At 46.4% G+C, this 16071-nt stretch overlaps 1 protein-coding gene across 5 annotated transcripts in view; it reads left to right on the top strand.

The window, feature by feature from the left end:
- Positions 1-16071, top strand: part of LOC141259325 (probable cation-transporting ATPase 13A5) — a 1017982-nt gene that overhangs the window by 218726 nt on the left and 783185 nt on the right. The gene's annotated exons all lie outside the window — the stretch shown is intronic.

Raw genomic sequence — 16071 nt, 5'->3', positions numbered from 1 at the left:
AATTAAGATTGTCAATGTTATATTGCTTTTGACTTATGCGCCTTAGTTACTTTTAGAGTTCGCTCACACTGGTATATAAAAAAATTGTTCCCATTCTCCTCCATGAGGGTGGGATAATTTTCTCTCACTTGTAATCCATGCGCTGCTCGTATGCAATTCATTTTTTACTCAGCAGTTATTAATCATTCACAGGGCTATTTCCAATTTCCTGTGCTATAGAATTATAATGTATCTATAAAAATCGGATGCTGCATTGATGGTCCATATGGCATGTGATTTTTTTCTCATACTTACTGATTTCGGAGTAAAATCGCAGCACGCTGCACTTTTTTTCTAATGCCAATACACCTAAGAAAAAATATGCAGATCTGCACTGCCTCATTGAATAAAATTGGTCTGAGTGCAATCCGAATTTTTTTATTGCATTGCACTCATCTGATTTATATGCAACTGTGAACGAGCCCTTAGTATAATTGTTGTAAGGCAGCTACCGGACATATAGTTGATGGGAGGTATGTGTCAAAGAGATGGTTATCATCTGTGATGTAATCCTGGAATATTGCTCTAGTGCACATAGCACTAAGAGACTTGTTTGGTGCTTCCAGGCCCAAGTTTTATAGGCAGCCTGAGAGACTGGTGGGTCTGGCTGTCCACATACCTCACCTCTGGGTGTGGTTAAGAGGTTAAAATGGAGCCCTTTGTTCGGCCCATGGTCTGTGTGTGTGGAGGGAAAAGGGCTCCCGTGTGATATCCAGACTGAGCCAGTGTCCTGGATGCTCTCCAGCCTGTGTGACCACAGGACTGGCTTTCCTGAAACTTTGTCTAAACAACTGTTTTCTTTGTTTTGCCTGCACTGAAGGCTGTTTATTTTCCCTTTTGCTTCTGGATGGACTATGGAGAAATAAACTGATTTGGACAATTAAATGGAAACGCTTCCTGTTGTGCTTCCCGACACACCCAAGTGAGTAGCACCCCTACAATTGGTGTTAGAAATGCGGGCAGCTTTCCTAGCAATTACGTGTGACTGCTACAAGACACACCGCATGTCCTGGGTGAAAACTGCCGCAAGCCAACAAGCGAAGCCAGACAAAATGGAGGACCTGCTTAAACATCTGGTGCAAGCGCAGCAGGCACAGCACCAGCAGCACCAGCAATTGTTACAGCAGCAACAGATGGCACAAGAGGAGACAAGTAAGCTGCTTATGCAGCAGCTACAGCTACAGCAGCAGCAACAGGATCAGCAGAGTCAACAGCAGCTGCAAATTGAATTGCTTGCCGAGGTGATTAGTGGCATGGTGACAGCTCTGACAAGGTCAGTGGATGATTTTTCCATCCGGAAGGCGGTAAGGAAAGCCCTGCAGAAAATGACCCTGGATGATGACATAGAGGCGTTTTTGACTGTATTTGAAAGGGTGGCCGAGAGGGAGAAACGTCTGCCATATCAATGGGCAGAGGTGCTGGTGCCATACTTGACAGGGGAGCCCCAGAAGGCTTACTATGACCTGGCCTTGCAAGATGCCAAGGAGTATGGCAAGCAAAAAACTGAAATTCTGTCATGCTTGGGGCTGACGATGACTGTTAGGGCGCAGTGAATCTACCGCTGGGCATATTTCCGTGACAAACCTCCTTGCTCCCAAATGTTTGACCTACTGCACCTGGTTAAAATGGCAACTACCTGCTTTATATATGGTAGGGAAATACCTCAGTAATCTCAAAAATACACAGCAGAGAGGATTCTCTTACAACATACTTATACTCATAAAAAACTTTATATCCTATATATCCAATGATACAAAATAACTAGTGATGAGCGTGCACTGAAATGCTCAGGTACACATTGCTCGGGTCGAGCAAATTGGAATGCTCGAGTGCACAGTCTGTGAAAAGAGCCCAATGTAAGTCTATGGGAAACTCAAGCGTTTTTCCAGTGCCCCCCCCCCGGCGGTCTGCAGAGGGTCTAAAAATTGTCCATATCGATGGAAACAGTGCTCAAATGACATGGGAACGGCATGGGGAAGATGCCTGGAAGCATCTCTGACTCCCAGGTCACTGCTGTCAACAATATTGTCAGAGTATTACGCCACTTTTACAGACTCACAATAAAATATACAAAAACAAAACCAAAATGGATTTTCCTGGGAAAAATGTTAAGGAACATCCTTTCCACGGTAATGACTTGTATATAAGGCAAAATAAATAACCAAAAATAAAAATTCTCCTCCACACCTTGGGCTATGTTCACACGTAGCGTTTTTGAGGTGTTTTTGCACTTTTGCATTTCTTTCAACGGTGAAAAATTCATTCACCTGTAAATGTTATTTTAACATTTTACTACCTTAATTTGCCATGTGGTGTGTGAGACATGATCAGACACATCCTGTTTCATTTATGACGGAGGGACTCTGAAAGTCACGAAGATTATTTTTATAGGGCCATCAGGCAGCTCTTACTATTCTTAAAGGGCCAGCAGTCGCCTATGCTTTGTTGTTCCCATTATTAACGAGTGGGTCTCCTATACTGTTATTGCATATGCAGTGACTGCAAGGGCTGCCAAAAAATTGGACGCACCCCATTACCATTTGAAGAGACATAGAGAGGGCCTCAGTAAAAAAAAAAAATTCCCATTATAAATGCATGGATCTCCTATAGTGGTAATGCCCATGCAGTGACTGCAAGGGCTGCCAAAATTTGGGAAAAACCATAATAACAATTTAAAGACACAGAGAGGTGGGCCTCAGTAACGACATGTTTCCATTAGAAAGGAGCTGGTCTGCTATCCAGTTATAGGGTATGCAGTGAGTACAACGGCTGCCAAAATTTAGGCAAAACCCCAATACCAATTTAAAGACATATAGAGGTGGGCTTCAGAAACGACATGTTCCCATTAATAAGGAGTGGGTCTGCTATACAGTTATAGGGTACGCTGTGAGTCCAAACGCTGCCAACATTTAGGAAAAACTCCAATACCAATTTAAAGACACATAGAGGTGGGCCACAGTTAAGACATGTTCCGAGAAAGGAGCGGGTGTGGTATACAGTTATAGGGTATGCTGTGAGAACAACGGCTGACAAAATTTAGGAAAAACCCCAATACCAATTTAAAGACACATAGAGGTGGGCCTCAGAAACGACATGTTCCCATTAGAAAGGAGCGGGTTTTCCATACTGTTCTTGCGTATGCAGTGAATGCAACGGCTGCCAAAAATTTGGAGGAACTCCAATGCCCCTTCCAAGAGACGTAGAGGTCGGAGGGCCTCCTGAAAACAATGTTCCCCTTATTAGGAAGTGGGTTTCCTATACTGTTTGCTTATGCAGTGAATGCAACGGCTGCCAAAAATGTAGGAGGAATTCTGATGTCCCTTGCAAGAGAGGTAGATATGGTAAATATGGTGGTGAAATGATGGTGGAGGATGAGGAAGAGAAGAAGGAGGAGGACAAGAGCAAATAGCCAAAATCAAGAAGCGTATACCTATGTCTGGGTGTGTAGACAGAGGTGCATGGGAATAGAATTAGACCAGGGTCTAAAAAAAAACCCTGTATTTGAGTTGCTTACACTGCTATCATTTGGTGGTGCTGAGAAGTCTGACCCAATCCAGCCCTTGTTCATTTTTATAAGAGTCAGTCTGTCAGCATTTTCAGTTGAAAGGCGGATGAACCTATTGGTTATAATTCCACCAGCGGCACTAAAAACCCGTCCTGACAAAACACTAGCGGTAGGGCAGGCCAGGACCTCCAAGGAGTAGAGAGTCAGTTCATTCCACGTGTCCTGTTTGGATACCCAATATTTATAAGGCACAGAGGAATCATGCAGGACATTGGTACGGTCGGCAAGGTACTCCCTCAGAATCTTCCGAAACTTTTCCCTCTTTGGGAGAGCACCGCGCACCTCCGAGCCTGTGTAATGGGAAGGCCTGAGAAAACTGTCCCAGAACTTTGATAGTGTTCCCCTGTCTCTGCTGGATTAGATTTGTATTTCTCTCACCTGTACTCCTTGGTTGTTAAACGAACTGTCACCTCTGCCGCCACCGTTTTCAGATGGGAATTTTTTTAATAATTCCGCAACACAGGCATTCTGGTACTGCCCCATTTTATTAGACCTGTCTGGCGTGGGAGTAAGAGACAGAAAGTTCTCCTTGTAGAGTGAGTCTAGAAGTGTCACCAACCAGTGATGACTGTCATCCAAAATTTGGACAACGCGAGGGTCACTTGAAAGGTAGCGTAACATAACATGTGTGCCAGACTGCTAACAGGCAAGACTTCTGTGTCCTCACAAAGAGGATGACTGATCATGCTCTCCTCCTCATCCTTTTCCTCCTCCTCCTCCCTGTCCTTAGGGCATCCATGCTGAACAGACGGTATGACAGTTCTGCAGGTAGTACCGTCTATAGCACATGAAACTAGCTCCTGTTCTTCCTCCTCCCCCTCCTCTTCCTCTTTCTCATTGTCACCCAAACCACATTGGGATGAGATGAGACTGGGCTGTGTGGAATCATCCTGTATGGTTCCTTGCTCCATCTCATTGTGCTCCGCCTGCAATGCATCCTCTTTAATTGTGAGAAGAGAGTGTTTCAGAAGACAGAGAAGTGGGATGGTGACTCTAATTATGGCATCATTGCCACTCACCATCTTGGAGGAGTCCTCAAAGTTTTGGAGTATGGTACTGATGTCTGACATCCATGTCCACTACTGACGTCATATGTGTGGAGTCTGACCTGAATACCGACTGCCTTGTTGATGCAGGTACTCAACAACTGCCCTCTTCTGCTCACAAATACTTCCCAACATCTGCAGTGTAGAGTTCCAAAGCGTGGGGACATCGCACACCAACCGGTGAGCTGGAAGCTGCAAACGCTGCTGAAGCACTGCAAGGGCGGTGGAAGCTGTAGCTGACTTTCAAAAATGGGCACACACATGGCATACTTTGACAAGATGATCCATGTAGGTTTTGAGAAACCACTTAACCATGAGGTTAAGCGCATGGGCCAGGCATGTTGCGTGTGTGAGCTCGCCTCGCCTCAGAGCTGCCACCATGTTCCGGCCATTTTCACACACGACCATGCCTGTATGGTCAGCGGTGTCAGCCACAGATCTGCCTGCTCTTTCAGAGCTGTCCACAACTCTTCAGCGTTGTGTGGTTTATTACCTAAGCATATTAGCTTCAGCACAGCCTGTTGCCACTTGACCGAGGCAGTGCTTCCAGCTTCTGACTGATGTGGTCATTTCAGAGATGGAGGCTGAAGAGGAGGTGGTACAGGAGCTGTAGAATGTGGGGGCAACCCTGATTGACCTAGGGTGTGCAATCCTCTGTGTTGGTTGGACGTGTTCTGTCCCAAGGTCCGACTGGGTCCTGGCTTCCACTATATTAATCCAGTGTGCCATCAGCGAGATGTAACGTTCTTGCCCACAAGCACTTGTCCACATTTCTGTGGTTAGGTGGACTTTCCCAGTAACTGCGTTGTTGATGGCACGGCTAATGTTGTGGGACACGTGCTCGTGTAATGCGGGGATGGGAGAAATAGTGGCGGCTGGGGACCGAGTACGGAGGGATGGCCACAGCCATCAGGTTGCGCAATGCTTCCGTCTCCATGAGGCTAAAAGGCAACATCTCGAACACAAGCATTCGCGAAATGTTTGAATTTAGTAGTGTGGCCTGTGGGACATTGGCTGCGTATTTACGCTTGCGTTCCAAGAACTGGGGTAGGGACAACCGAACATTGCGCTGGGACAAGGAAGTGCTTGCTAATGGTGCTAGATAAGAGTATGCAACGACACGTGCAGGGCGGGAGGCATCTTCACAAGCGCCATGGACAGGGTATTGGCATCCACGCGCAACAGCGGAAGAAGCAGTGGTGTCACCTGTAGGCACTTTCTGTTTCTGGACCCTGAGGTTCGGCCCACTTAGTCAGGTGCTTTGCTGCTATGTGCCTGATCATGTTGGTGGTGGCCAGGCTGCTAGTTTTGCTACCCCTGCTGATGCTGGCCTGGCAGGTGGTGCAAATGGCCTTTTTGGGTTTATCGGCAGAGTCTTTAAAAAGCAACCAGACTCGGGAAGACCTAACAGTTGTACTGGCAACTTACGTCGTGTTGGCGTTACGAGGAACGCTTTCCTGCCTTGTGTCTGTGGCCACCACACTGCTTCTTCCTGCCTGATTTGGTGCTAAGCCTCCCTCCCCCTGTGTGCTGCTTTTCTCGCTGTGCATGTCCCCCTGCCAGGTTGGGTCAGTTACTATATCATCCATCACCTCGTCTTCCACTTCCGCACCCTGGTCCTCCTCCTGACTTTCTGGCAATTGTGTCTTATCATCATCATCCACCTCTTGCGACAGTAATTGCACTTTCCCACCTTTGCCTTTGTGTGACCGTGGCTGCTCAAATATTTGGGCATTGCTACACGCTTTCTCTTGACTCACTTGAAGCTGGCTGGGCGAGGGGCCCGAATCTACAAATGGAAAAGTGAACAGCTCTTCTGAGTGTTTAAGTCTGGGATAAGTTGTCTCCAGGCACTCGGCATGGTATGAGGAAGGAGGATCAGGGTGAGGATTATGTGGTCCAGACTCACGGCTACTGAGACTTGACCATGTGGAAGACGGTGGTGGTGGTGGTGTCAAAGTGACTGGAAGCATTATCTGCTATCCAACCAACAAACTTTTGACACCGCTCTTTGTTCAATAATGGTGTTGTGCGGTCCCCTAGTTATTGGGAGTGAAAGGTCGAGTGACAAGATGTGGGTGTTTTTTTTGGCATAATTTCAGCTTGGCCTCGGCCTCTGCATGCACCATCACCATCACATCCACTTCCCTTTCCCTTACCATACATCTTTCCTATTTTAAATGGAGGACAATATTTTCCACGTTCGCTAAAAATGGCTGATTTTGTAATATGTGATACGTCTGACAGAGAACCACGGTTTTAAATAGCAGGCCTGTAGTTTAATAATATTATTCTTCACAGAGACCTCGTGTGAATAGCTTCACCGACACACTGCAACAAAATGGAAATAGAGACCAATATTTTCCACGTTTAGTTCAAATTTCTGGATTTTTATCGCTGTAATATGGAAAAGATCTGGCTGTATTCTGCAGTGCTGATAAGCAAATGGAGCAGAAAAATGGTGTACTCTGTATTGCTTTTTAAGCAAATAATCAAGATTAAGATAACAAAAAAAAATTTGCCCTGGCCCCTGATACCTGGGGCTATATTTACAAATATTTGTCACAGCAGGATAAGTCAAAAGTTGAATGTGCAATGGACCCTCTTGTGCTGTATCATGCACTGCAGTCTGTCACATACCCTGCCTGCCTAACTCCTGCTATCACCTTCACCACTGAAAATATGCAGCTGGATTAGTCCTCAGAAGGACTGTTCGTTCAGATGGACATATATTTATATATGTTGTGGAATACCTATACTAACTATAAACAAGCAAATCTCCCCCTGACTCAGCAGCAGCTCTCCCAACTCTGCCTGTTTCTGGGGTAGACTGTGACTAGCATAATGGCCCCAGGTCTTATATAGACCTGATGATGCTGTGCAGCCAGTCAATCACTGTAATGCCCACAACCAATATGGCTACGGCATTACAGTGCGTGGCAAGCAATCCCTGCATGTTCATTGGCTCTCTAAAGATCGCCAAACATGTAGGACGGGGACCCGAGCTGCCACCCGAGCAACCCTGAAATACTCGCCGAACTTGTCGAGTAGTGTTGAGCCTCCCCCGTAGTGTTCGAGTTCGGTTCGGTTCGTCGAACACCGGTATGTTCGTCGAACTGTTCGTCGAACACCTTCGAAAACCGTTAAAACCAATGGCAGGCAAACAAAAACACATAGAAACACATAGAAAGCACCTTCAAAGGTGTCCAAAAGCTGACAAACTGCTCAGATGACACAACTAACACATGGCAAAGTGACAAGTACATATAGTCATGCGAAAAGAAAAGAGGTGGAGGAGTAAAAGGAGGGGGAGACATAGATATAGGCATGTCATGCCCTTCTAAAACCAAAAAATTGCAAAGCCAACACGGCCAGTCCGTTCCTGCCCGTGCGACCTCCGTGTCACCAGGCTTGTGCCAGAGCCGCGGTGGACCCTGACGGCCAGTCCCCCTCTGCCAATACTGGTGCCTGTCCGCTGGTGGGTCGAGCGAGCCCCCCTGCGGTGGAGGCAGGTCTAATCTTTTTAATTTAAATTGTCTCTCTAATTTGAATGAGTACACTTTAAATCCTTTTGCAAGGATCTATTGGAGGGCAAGTCTCATGCCAGCAGCCGCGTAATTCCAGCTCCAGTAGCGTCCACTAAAGCTGCTGCAGTTAAAAAGCTTTTATAAGGATCGAGCTCGGCGGTCCACCGCAAGGCGTCCTACCGCCAGTCCCAGCCCCTATGTCTTGGGGTGCCTCCCCGATGCTTTTCACTGAGTGTCCTGGGGGCCCAAACCATTTCCTTTGAAAAAATTAGGTGTCCAAACTACAGGTGGTGTAGCTTGCTTAACAGCTGGGATAATCCGCTGACTAGCAGACACTGCTACTAGGCACAAAGTATTTCCTGGGCTAGACGCAGTTAAAAATTTGTAATTAGATACTCTCGTTGGATGCTGAGAAATCATTCCATAGAGTCTCCTGGCACGCCATATATTATTCTCTTAAAAAGCTTGGGGTAGGGGTCTAGGGGACCCTTTTATAGCCAAAATCACGGCCCTGTATCGCAATACGTCACCTAGGCTGAAGATAAATGGAACATTTTCATCACCTTTCATAATCACCAATGGGACAAGTCAGGGATGTCCTCTGTCCCCTCTCTTATACATCCTAGTGATGGAGCACCTGCTCTCATCAATTCACCATAACCCCAATATTAGGTGGATTGAGGTGGGAGGCACCGAGTACAAGTGCTCTGCATTTGCTGATGATGTCCTAGTATATATCACTCAATCACATATATCCATCCCTGCTGTTATGGCTGAAATAGATCACTTTGTTACATGGTCAAATTTTAAAATCAATGCAGCGAAGTCTGAGGCCCTCGATGTCTCCCTCCCCAAATCCATACAGGATTCCATCCAATCCAACTTTCCCTTTGCTTGGCCCTCACAGGGTATCAAATACTTAGGAATTCGTATTCATAGAGACCTCTCCCATCAATGTTATCTTAATTTTGGGCCCTTTATTGAACAAATCCATACAGACCATGGTTGGCAAGTTAAAACTGTAAGATTCACTACGTGAACCACTGGTGTTTTGTGGAAAAGCACATGTACACTGTGTTCCAAATTATTATGCAAAAAGTGTTTAGGAGTGATAAGATAAGAATTTTTTTGTTTGTCAGTTAAACTCATTGATGGTGATGTGTGTCAGGGCTCTTTATATCACTGTAAGCAATTGCAGACACCTGTGCTAATTAGTTTGGCAGGTGTGTCCAATGAAAGGCAAGACTACTTAAGAAGGCTGTTCCACATTATTAAGCAGCCTACATTTTCTGCCAAAATGGGAAAGAAAAAGGATGTGTCGGCTGCTGGAGTGTTTAGGTCAAGGCATGACTACAATCAACATTGCCAAGACACTTCATCCTGATCATCGCACAATCAAGAAGTATGTAGCTGATTCACAGTACACACCTGTGCGTGCTGATAAGGGAAAATTGAGGACTCTTTCCTACAGGGAATTACGTCAGGTTAAATGAGCAGCGGCAAAAAAGCCTTGTCATAGCAGCAGACAAGTTTTTGAAGCTGCTGGTGCCTCCAACGTCCCCCGAACAACAAGATGCAGAGTCCTTCAGAGGTTTGCAGCTGTGCGTAAGCCATCCTGTCGACCGCCTCTATCCACTGCACACAAGCAGAAACGGCTCCAGTGGGCCAAACAATACATGAAGACTGACTTCAAAACTGTTTTGTTCACCGATGAGTGCCGTGCAACGCTCGATGGTCCAGATGGATGAAGTGGAGGATGGCTGGTTGATGGACACCCCATGCAAACACGGCTACGGCGCCAACAAGGAGGAGGTGGAGTAATGTTTTGGGCTGGAATCATGGGGAGAGAGATTGTCGGCCCCTTTAGGATCCCTGAAGGGTTAAAAATGAACTCCATAATGTATGTGGAGTTTCTCAAACAGCACTTCCTGCCATGGTTCAAGAAGAACCACCGTGTATTCCACAGCAAGATCATTTTCATGAATGATAATGCACTGTCTCATGCTGCACATAACACATCTGCATCTCTGGCTGATATGGGCATAAAAAGGGACAAACTTATGGTGTGACCCCCATGCTCCCCTGACCTCAACCCCATTCAGAACCTCTGGAGCATCATCAAAAGGAGTGTCTATGATGGCGGGAGGCAGTTCACATCTAAGCAACAGCTCTGGGAGGGTATTCTTTCCTCATGCAAAACAATTGAAGCAGAAACCATCCAAAATCTGACAAATTCAATGGACGAGAGAGTTCAGAAGCTCCTTTCGAACAAGGGGTCCTATGTGCAAATGTAACATCACCTAGAATAAAGTTTTGAGTTGAAAACTGATTGATTTCAGTTTCTAATAACCTGCTAATGCTTATAATTTCAACAATAACCATTTTTTTGTTCTTTATTAAAATGAAAAGGTTGATCGAAGAGTGTGTGGGATCTAAGAGTGTGGCAACCCAGTAGTCAGGATTATTTTGAATTCTGACAATCTGAGGGTCATGTTGCAGGTAGTGCAGCAAGAAGGCACTCACGTGTCTTGTGCATCTAGGAGCCTCAAAATTATTTTCCGGGCTAGATGCAGCTAAAAATTATTATTAATTTGAAAGCTTGTGGAGCTTAGTATAGATGGCCTAATAGAATCAGTACTGCAAACTGCTACAAGGCCCAAATTATTTTCCAGCCAAGATACAGATAAACATGATTAGTAATTTGAAAGCTTAAAACGGTTGGTGAGGTGATTTTAACAAATCATCAAGCTTTTACTCTCCCCAGGATGACACAGGGGTTGAAAAGTAGTTTCAGATCCATGATTTGTTCATCTTTATGAACGTGAGTCTGTCTACATTATCAGTGGAGAGCCGCGTGTGCTTATCTGTCAGCACACCACCAGCAGCGCTGAACACACGTTCAGACAGAACGCTGGCTGCGGGGTTTGACAAGATCTTCAAGGCGTAAGTGGCGAGCTTCGGCCATTTATCCAGATGGGAAGCCAAAAAAGAGCAAGGGTCCAGTGACACAGTCATGGCTTCAATGTTTACTTGGAGATACTCCTGTACCATCGTCTCTAGGAGTTGACTATGTGTCAGACTTCTTGACTCCTGTGGCTTTGCAAAGGATGGGCTAAAAAAGTGATGAAATTATTCCGCAAAATTATTGTTACCAGCAGATACTGTGTTTCTGTTACGGTTTGAGTGCTGAACCCTCGACGGTCCCACGGTTGGCAAGTTGGAACTGTGAGATTCACTACGTGCACCACTAGTGTTTTGGGGAAAAGCACATGTAAGATTCTGCAACAGTTTCTGCTGATACTCCTGCATGCGTGCTTCTCTTTCTATGGCAGGAATAATTTGTGCAAATTTACTTTTGTACTGGGGATCTAACAGTGTGGCAACCCAGTAGTCAGGATTATTTCTAATTCTCACAATTCGAGGGTCATGTTGCAGGTAGTGCAGCAAGAAGGCACTCATGTGTCTTGCGCATCCAGGAGCACCAAGTCCCTGTTGTGTTGGTGGCGAGGTAACAATCATGCTTCCTTCCTCTGCCCTCTCCCCCCAACCTCGCACAACAGAAATGTGATCAAGGTCTCCCTCATCTGATGAGTCTTCCATCAGTTCGTTCCCCACTTCTTCCTGGGCTCCTGCACCTTCCTCACTAGTTTGGCTGCTACCATGCGCCCTGGTAAAACCATCTCCCCCTTCCTCACATGCCTGCCGCCTTGGTGCTGCCGACCGTCTGGACCTTGCAGATGCTAGCCCTTCCGCATACAACTTCTCCTCCTCTACTTCCTCCACCTCCTCTTGTGCCACCACCTGACTCAGAATTCTGTTTAACATGTGCTCCAGCATGTAATTCACCGGAATAGTCATGCTGATAATGGCATCGTCAGAACTAAACATCTTCGTCGCCATTTCAAAACTGTGCAGAAGGGTGCATAGGTCCCTGGTCTGAGACCACTCCTCCAGCGTGATTTGCCCCACCTCTGGATCTCGTTGGCTCAGGCTATACGTCAGAACGTATTGCACCAGGGCTTGTCGGTGCTGCCACAGTCGCTGCAACATGTGCAGAGTTGAATTCCACCGAGTAGGCACATGGCATTTTAGCCGGTGAAGTGGCAGGCCCAACGACTTCTGTAGAGATGTAAGTCGCTGAGCTGCGGGATGCGAATGGCGGAAGTGAGCATACAGCGACTGTGCCCTCTGAAGAAGGCCATCTAGTCCGGGATAGCGGGCTAAAAATTGCTGGACAACCAGGTTCAACACGTGAGCCATACAAGGCACATGTGTGACATTGCCCCGGCGAAGGGCCGCACCCAGGTTTGCAGCATTGTAGCACACGGCCTTCCCTGGTTTCAGGTCCAGTGGAGACAACCATTCATGAAACTGGTTCTCCAGAGCTGACCACAACTCCTCAGCTGTGTGACTCACATTTCCCAGACATTTCAAAGTAAAAACCGCCTGATGACGTTGAGCCCTGCTGCCAGCATAGTAAGGAGGTGTGCAGGATCCCTTCTGCGCAGTTAAAAAGCTTGAGGCATGACCAGACAGGCTTTGGGTGCAGGTGGAGGACCGAGAGGAGGTTGAGGAGGCAGAAGCAGTGGAGGAACTTTGAGATAAAGAGGATTGACGCACAACTCGTGGGGACGGCAAGACTTGGAGAGCAGCCCCTTGTCCTGCTGTCACCATAGTTACCCAGTGCCCAGTCAGCGACATGTAACGCCCCTGTCCATGCCTACTCGTCCAATTGTCTGTGGTGAAATGCACCCTGTCACACACAGAGTTTCTCAAAGAAGCGGTGATGTTGTGTGCGACATGCTGGTGGAGCGCAGGCACACCTTTCTTTGAGAAGTAGTGCCGACTGGGCATCTGGTACTGGGGCACTGCGACGCACATAAGGTCTCAAAAAACCTCTGTGTCCACAAGGCGGAAAGGAAGCATTTCTGTAGTCAAGAGCTTGCAGATGGTGAAATTCAACCTCTTAGCTTTCTCATGGCTAGGAGGAAATGGTCTTTTACTTGTCCACATCTGAGGGACCGAGGGCTGGCTGTTGTGCTTAGACGAGGTTGAGAAGGGTGTCCCCGGCAAACTGCCGGTCTGTGAGGAAGATGCAGGCGGACATGTTAGGTTGCCTTGATCCAAAGGTGGTGCTATCGATGTCGGACAGCGCTCAACACCAGCTGGTGTTTCCACCTCCAAACAAAAAGATGACCTGCCAATCACGCTGTCCATTGCTGGTAAAGAGGTGGCAGGTCTGTGTCCCAAAACAGGTGTGACTGCTGTCCCGTCAGTTACAGAGGATGAAGAGGCCGCGAATGCACAAGATGTGGTAGACGGTGGTTGGCCCAGGTGGCTAGGCCGCATTGTAGCACAGTGAGCTTCCCACTGCAACTTATGCTTCATATCCATGTGCCGGTTCATGCATGAAGTACTCAAACTATGTATTTTTTGGCCTCTACATAGCTTTTGCTGACAAATGTTACAGATAACACGAGTTGGGTCATCTTTATCGATCTGAAAAAATGCCCAGGCTATGCAAGGCTTAGCACCCATGCGACCTGAAGAGCCACCATGACTTGTGGTGAGAGGCAGAGTTGTGTTTGAGGATGCAGTTGTTGACGTGTTTCCAGTACTACGTCTCTGTCCAGGAAGGCGCAACCTTACCTCGTCGTCACTAGCATCCTCCTCCACCTCCTCTGCTGACCTCATCTCTTGGCTGACTGTGGGTTGACAGTAAGTGGGATCTCCAACCTTGTCATCATCACCCTGTGTGTTATCACACCCGTCGTCCTCAGAGCCAACCTCTTCCTGCCCTGACAAAAAACTAAAGTTGTCGCTCCAATCAGGTATTTGAGTCTCATCATCATCTTCCTCATTGTCTCCACTAACAGGAGTTACAGTTTGGGAACGAGGGTCTACATTATGGTCAGAACCTTCTGCGTCTGGTCCTGGATCCGACTCATAAAGATTCTGGGCATCAGTGCAGATCATTTACTCGTCTGGATTCACAGAAGCTCTGGAGCCGACCTCTGATTCCCAGGCTATATTATGAGTGAACAGCTCTGCAGACTCAACCATCTGTTCTACCCCATACTCAGACGGGCCGCTGGAGACTTGGGAGCTGAGAGGAAGCAAGTGCGATTGGGGTGACATCTCTGAGGACTGGAGTATTTGTGATGTTGAAGTTGAGGTGGAGGAGAGCCCACTTAAAGGAGCACTTGATATCCGTTGAAGCACCTGCTGTTTTTGTGCCTCATCTGGAATTTGTAGTGATTGGCGTGGCCGTAAGAAAGGGATCTTATCACATTGTCCGCTAAAAGAAGTAGACATCTTAGTTTGGCTGGAAGATGGTCTTTCTTCTGCAGATGTTACTGTTGCCTTAACACCTACCCCACGGACACAACCTTTTTTTCCCTTCCCACCATGCCTATTCCTCTTTCCACCAGCAGCAGGCCTTTTTCCACTCATTTTGGTGGTTAACTAATTCACAACTCTGGAGTTGTTTGCACAAAAAGCAATGGATGGGAACCGAGCAGAGCTGAGTGGCCAAACTGTGGTATTAGCCCAAAAGTATTGGCTGGGTTAGATGCAGAAAAAAATTATATTGAATTTGCAACCTGGTGGAGGTTAGTATTGATATACTTATAGAACAAGTCCCACACACTGCTACAAGCCGAAATATTTTTTCAGAACTAGATGCAGAAAAAAATTATATTGAATTTGCAACTTGGTGGAGGTTAGTATAGATGGACTAATAGAACAAGTCCCACACACTGCTACAAGCCGAAATATTTTTTCAGAGCTAGATGCAGATAAAAATTATTTTGAATTTGCAACCTGGTGGAGGTTAGTATAGATGGACTAATAGAATGATGCTATGCCCAAAAGGTTTTACTTCACTAGGTGCAGTAAAAAAAATTGTATTCTATACACAGGTGGTGTAGCTTGCAACACAGATAAGCTTCTCCACTGACTAACACACACTGCAAGAGGACAAAAAGGATTTGCTTTGCTAGATTTAGCCAAATGCTGTGAAAAAAACTTGCACAGCACTGGCACAGACCTGCCTGGCAAAAAGTGATAGGAACTGATGTAACCTAGCCCTGAAAGGACTGCAATTACAATTAGTCTTTACTCCCAACCTATCTATTTAAGAGCACAGACCTTCCTGATAAAAGTGATAGGAACTGATGTAACCTAGCCCTGAAAAGGACTGCAATTACAATTAGTCTTTACTCCCAACCTATCTATTTAAGAGCACAGACCTGCCTGATAAAAGACGTAGGAAATTATGTAACCTAGTCCTTAAAAGGACTTCAATCACAACTATTCCCTACTCCCAAGCTATCTGTAGATTTGTGCGAAAATTGGCTTGAAATTAACAAAGTATAGTGCACACAGCAACAGCGGTGCCGTCTAACACGCAGCTGCAGCAGTGAGAAAATGGTGGCGATGGGGAAAATGGCTGGGTCTTATAGGGCAAGGACATGTGACATACACTGCCAATGACACATGCCCTTGCTTGTGTGAAAAAAAGCACTTCGCTCCGTGTGTGCGCTGCTGATAGGCTGACAGATTGCACCTCCTCTCTGTAAATGGGGGAAAGAGAAAAAAAAATGGAGATCTTCATTATTTCTGCAGAGATCCATCCCCTGCCCCTCCCCTCGCCCCGCTGTACACTCAAACTGCGTATTAACATTAATTTTCAGCATTACTGAGAATAAATCCAGTTATGATTTTGGTGCACGAACAGTTATCGAACATAACCTCAAACAGACAAATTTTTTTCAAATCGTTCGGGTTCGCCGAACGGCTCGAACACCATTCAAAACAGCTCGAATTTGAGATTGGCGAACAGTTCGAGTCGAACACCGCTCATCTCTATTGTCGAGCACCGTGAAGCAGCACG

The sequence above is a fragment of the Phyllobates terribilis genome, unplaced genomic scaffold (assembly GCF_046119375.1).
Source record: "Phyllobates terribilis strain yellow unplaced genomic scaffold, ASM4611937v1 Scaffold_3__8_contigs__length_932513732, whole genome shotgun sequence".
Classification (NCBI taxonomy): domain Eukaryota; kingdom Metazoa; phylum Chordata; class Amphibia; order Anura; family Dendrobatidae; genus Phyllobates; species Phyllobates terribilis.
The sequence above is the reverse complement of the archived record's forward strand: the minus strand, read 5'-3'. Positions and strand labels throughout refer to the sequence as shown.